The 5588-nt window shown below is 37.5% G+C and overlaps 1 long non-coding RNA gene across 1 annotated transcript in view; it reads left to right on the forward strand.

The window, feature by feature from the left end:
* LOC129412139 (uncharacterized) overlaps window positions 1–5588 on the forward strand; it is a 235771-nt gene that overhangs the window by 203108 nt on the left and 27075 nt on the right. The gene's annotated exons all lie outside the window — the stretch shown is intronic.

The raw sequence follows: 5588 nt of genomic DNA on the forward strand, positions 1-5588 counted from the left end.
GTTTTGGACGAGCTGCTCAGACTGGGAAGAGTTTATGTTATGACTAAGCAATGAATGAATGAATGAATGAATGAATGAATGAATGAATGGGTGTGATAACCAATAACCACTTGGGGAAATACAGTTCCATCCAGTAGAAATGGTAGATTCTTATAAGTACTTGGGAACTGTGTTTGATTCCTCTTTAAAGGTTGTATAGAGGATTTTTTTTAAGGGAAGAGAAATACAGCGACAGTCCTTGTGCGCGTTCAGAATTACTGTTGAAGTTTCCTGTTTAGAAGTAATTCAGCGACCGACGCGTCAGTTTTTAGACCCTTCGCCTGCTTCGGTCGCGCCATCGCTGGACGAGATCTCCAAGAATCACCTCAGTTTGGCTTTGCTCCTTTTCCCCTTCTCTTCTTCTTTCAGCGACCTCAAAAAACTGACTTTCTTTTGTGGCGAACCGGTCGTGGATTCTCGTCCGCCGTCGCGACAAACTTTGTGTTGAAATGCGAGGAAGCGACAGTTCGAAAAAGCCTCTAAGAACCGCTGCGTTAAACCACGTAATCCCCCGCGCTCCGACGAGTCAGTTACACTAGGGAGTTTGATTGACAACTCAACAGCCAATAGAAAATGAGGGAGCCTCGTTTCTATTGGCTGATGTTTATCTGGCCTCAACACGTCCACAGTTGATAGATTTTAAATTTTTTTTTTTTTTGGTCATCATAATTACAAAGCTGCTGCGTCTCTGTAATGGTATTTTAATCTTTCACTGACAGTTTGAAACTAAAAAAAATCCTCCATACAACCTTTAAGGTTTGATAAGAACACTGAGCACATCGTCAAACGAGGACAGCAGCGGGTTCACTTGATGCAGAAGCTCAGCTCTTTTAATGTGTGGTCTGCCATTTTAAATAATTTTGATCATTCTTTTATTGAAAGTTTGCTGACCTTTTCTTTTATCTCTTGGTTTTATGGATTATCTGTGAAGGACAAGAACAGTCTGAACCAGATTGTAAAAGTTTGCAGCAAAATCAGTGGTGTTCAGACGGAGGATTTGGCGTCTGTGTGGAGACATCGGGTGTTACAAAAGACTAAGGCCAAACTGAGCCAAACTAACCATGTTCTGCACTCACAGTTCATGAAAATGCCCTCTGGGAGGCGCTATGTCACCCCACAGCAAAAGACTAACCGCTACGCCAAATCTTTTATTCCTTCTGCCATGAGGATTTTAAATGGAAAGTGAATTTGTTACTGTGTCCCTGACAGTGTTGGGAAGGTGACTTTTAAAATGTAATCCCCTACAGATTACAGATTACATACCCCAAAATGTAGTTTGTAACATAATCCATTCAATTAGTTAAAGTGAGTAACATAATCTGAATACTTTGGATTACTTGATATTGTGATGCTTTTTAAAACGACACGAATGTACCAACCACATCCTGAAAATTCATGTTTGTTCTCTTCAAATTGTCTGAGCCCAAGTCTCCTTGAACAGACTTTTGTTTGTTGTAGAGAAACAAAGATGAAGATGTTTTATCTGTAAAAAGACGACAACAAAAAGTCCAGTGTTTCCTTAAACATATTAGAAATATTATTGATAGAGAAATTATTTTTATACGAGATCATTGCTGCTTTGAATTATGTCAACCTACTGTTAGTGTCGTATTGTTTAGACCTGGTTTTACTCCTAGTTTAGTCCTGTTTGGTCCTGCCTTTAGACCTTGTTTAGACCTGGTTTATTCCTGTTTTGGTCCTGCTTTTAGTCCTGGTTTAGACCTGATTTAGTCTTGGTTTTGGTCCTAGTTTTAGTCCTAGTTTAGTCCTGGTTTTAGTCCTGGTTTAGACCTGGTTTAGTCCTGGTTTTGGTCCTAGACCTGGTTTTGGTCCTGGTTTAGTCCTGGTTTAGACCTGGTTTTGGTCCTGGTTTAGTCCTAGTTAAGTCTTGGTTTAGTCCTGGGTTTAGTCCTAGTTTGGCCCAAAATGTGAAAACAGGAAAATACCTCTGTGTAATCCATTTATTTCAACAAAGTAACTGTAATCCAATTACCACTCATTGAAACAGTAACTGTAACTGAATACAGTTACTCATAATTTGTACTCTGATTACATAACTCCAGTACATGTAATCTGTTACTCCCCAACACTGGTCCCTGATGCACTGAGGTTTGATCGTCTGGTGTCTGTCTTTCTTTTTCTTTATTATTTATATTTATATATTGTGCGTGACCAGAGATGTGTGAACTGAATTGCCCTTTGGGATTAATAAAGTTGTTGATTGATTGATTGATTGACTGAAAAAGTGAGGCTGCCATACAAAAAATGTCATTTAAAAACAACAAAGTGGCCCAGGAGCTGAACAATGTCCAGGTTTGATTTAAACACATACAGCCCCTAATAAAGGCAAATCCCTGCTCTGTGTATTCTGCAATGGACCTTTGCTGCCCTCTAGTGTTGCTTTTATGAATTACAGTAAAATTATTGTATTACCCACACTTTTAATTTAAAAATATATGAATTATACAAGTCCTATGTACACTTAAATTTCATGAAGACTTGAGGATTAGTTGAAGACTATGTTTAAAGAATACTGGTCTGTTTACATTATCAACATAGATTTACGATGTATTATTATTTCACATTAAAGGGATAGTTCAGGTTTTTTGACATGAATCTGTATGTCATCCCCGTCAGCAGTGTGGTGCATCCACACTGACTTTACCTCCGAAAGCGTCCGGTGAGTCGAGATCCTGGCCGGTTTTGGTGCTGAGGAAAGTAGTTCGGCAAGTTGGCTGGGGACAGTATAATAAAGCGTTTTTCTTCTCAAAACAATATGTGTTAAATAGAGTGATACATTTGTACCACAAAACCTCCGTCCTCTAAAACGTCAGACCTCATAATCACTTGGCACTATTTTCTCTCCGTACGTATCACTGCACGCCAGGTGACAGCCGCGCCTGTTTCACTTTGTTAACTGCTCGGAATGTCAGTAACAACATTTCTGACTACGACACCGATGATGAAGAAACTGATTTTAGTACAGAACCAATGGGAGATCTTTTTGAACCCGAATATACCAATGTCGAAATTCGCCAGAGACAGTTCGACGAAATTAGGCAGAGAGAGAGAAGAGGCGAACATTCCGAGCAGTTAACAAAGTGAAACAAGCATGGCGGCTGTCACCTGGCGGCCGCGCGGAGTGATACGTACGGAGAGAAAATAGCGCCAAGTGATTATGAGGTCTGACTTTTTAGAGGACGGACGTTTTGTGGTACAAATGTATCACTCTATTTAACACATATTGTTTTGAGAAGAAAAACGCTTTATTATTCTGTCCCCAGCCAACTTGCTGAACTACTTTCCTCAGCACCAAAACCGGCCAGGATCTCGACTCACCGGACGCTTTCGGAGGTAAAGTCAGTGTGGATGCACCACACTGCTGACGGGGATGACATACAGATTCATGTCAAAAAACCTAAACTATCCCTTTAAAGTTTTGTAAACAAATGACACAGTCGCACACAAAGACCTGGGTGACTAGATGTTCATATTTACCCGGGACAGGCCCAGTTTTGAGTCCTGTGTCCCCTGTACCTGCAGTTTTATACAAGAAATGTCCCAGGTGTCACTATTTTTGACCAATTTGATCCCTACCAACAGTAAAGAACGGCATAAATAATCATTGGTTTAGGTAAAATACAGAAAAGCTGCTTAAAAAATGACCAAAACACAAAAATTATACTGAATCAGTGCCGAGTGCAGAACATTTTTCGTTAAATACGCACTCGTTTCACAATTTTATTATTACCAACTAACAGTGTTGGGAAGGTGACTACAGAAGGTGATTACAGATTACATACCCCAGAATGTAGTTTGTAACATAATCCATTAAATTACTTAAAGTGAGTAATGTAATCTGAATACTTTGGATTACTTGATATTGTGATGCTTTTTAAAATCGACATGAATGTAACAACCACATCCTGAAAATTCTTGTTTGTTCTCTTCAAATATTCTGTTGAGCCCAAGTCTCCATGAACAGACAACAACAGACTGGTTTAGTCCTGGTTTAGTCCTGGTTTAGACCTGGTTTAGTCCTGGTTTAGTCCTGGTTTAGTCCTGGTTTTACCTCTTTAACCTGGTTTAGACCTGGTTTAGTCCTGGTTTAGTCCTAGTTTGGTCTTGGTTTAGTCCTAGTTTAGTCCTGGTTTAGTCCTAGTTTAGTCCTGGTTTAGTCCTGGTTTTAGACCTTCTTTAATCCTGGTTTAGACCTGGTTTAGACCTGGTTTTAGTCCTGGTTTAGTCCTGGTTTTAGACCTTCTTTAATCCTGGTTTAGACCTGGTTTAGTCTTGGTTTAGTCCTGGTTTAGTCCTGGTTTTAGACTTTCTTTAATCCTGGTTTAGTCCTGGTTTAGACCTGGTTTAGTCCTGGTTTAGTCCTAGTTTGGTTTTGGTTTAGTCCTAGTTTAGTCCTGGTTTTAGTGCTGGTTTTAGACCTTCTTTAATCCTGGTATAGACCTGGTTTAGTCCTGGTTTAGACCTGGTTTAGTCCTGGTTTAGACCTGGTTTAGTCCTGGTTTAGTCCTAGTTTGGTCTTGGTTTTAGTCCTGGTTTAGTCCTGGTTTTAGTCCTGGTTTAGCCCAAAATGCAAAAACAGGAAAATCCCTCTGTGTAATCCATTTATTTCAACAAAGTAACTGTAATCCAATTACCACTCACTGAAACAGTAACTGTAACTGAATACAGTTACTCATAATTTGTACTCTGATTACATAACTCTGGTACATGTAATCTGTTACTCCCCAACACTGTCAACTAAGCCAAACCCAAACGAGGGATGTCTCAGTTTTTCAGGTTTTTTTTGTTTTTTTTGTTTTTTTTTGTTGTTTTTTTTTTTTTTTTTTTTTTAATACAGTCACTTTAACAAAGACCCCAGCAGTCAGATCAATAGTGTGTAAAGTCCACAGCACTTTGAGCAGTCTGTGATGCTGACGAGTGCAGATTTTTTTTTTTTTTTTTTTTTTTGACGCTATTAGTTGGTGAGCGTTTTTTTTTTTTTTTTTTTATTACACACAACTGGGAGCATAAACTTGACACAACAAACATAGCTGTGTGTGTCGTCAGCATTTACATGTCAGGATGAGAGAATATAAACACAACATACTCACATATACAGTAACAATTCAATACAATCGTAAAATAAAACAACATTTAAAAAGAAAAAGTGCATTTAGGTCCATTCGTATATTTCAGAGATTTTATATATAATTAAATTTTATTATTTTTGTTATTTATTTTGTATTTGTATTTGTAATGGAAGTAAAATGAAATGAAATAAAGTAAAATTAAATTAAATAAAGTAAAATTAAATTAAATTAAATGAAAAGTAAATTAAAAGTAAAATTAAATAAAATTAAAATGAAAAGGAAATAAATAAAATAAAGTAAAATAAAGTAAAATGAAATGAAATAAAAAATAAAGTAAAATGAAATTAAATAAAGTAAAATAAAGTAAAATTAAATTAAATTAAACAAAGTAAAGTAAAAGAAAAGAAAAGTTTCTATACGTGTCCACGTCATCAGCGTAACGTGTCCAGGAAGTGGTCG

This window comes from Boleophthalmus pectinirostris, unplaced genomic scaffold, assembly GCF_026225935.1.
Source record: "Boleophthalmus pectinirostris isolate CB_2022bp ecotype Guang Dong unplaced genomic scaffold, ASM2622593v1 HiC_scaffold_7, whole genome shotgun sequence".
Lineage (NCBI taxonomy): Eukaryota > Metazoa > Chordata > Actinopteri > Gobiiformes > Gobiidae > Boleophthalmus > Boleophthalmus pectinirostris.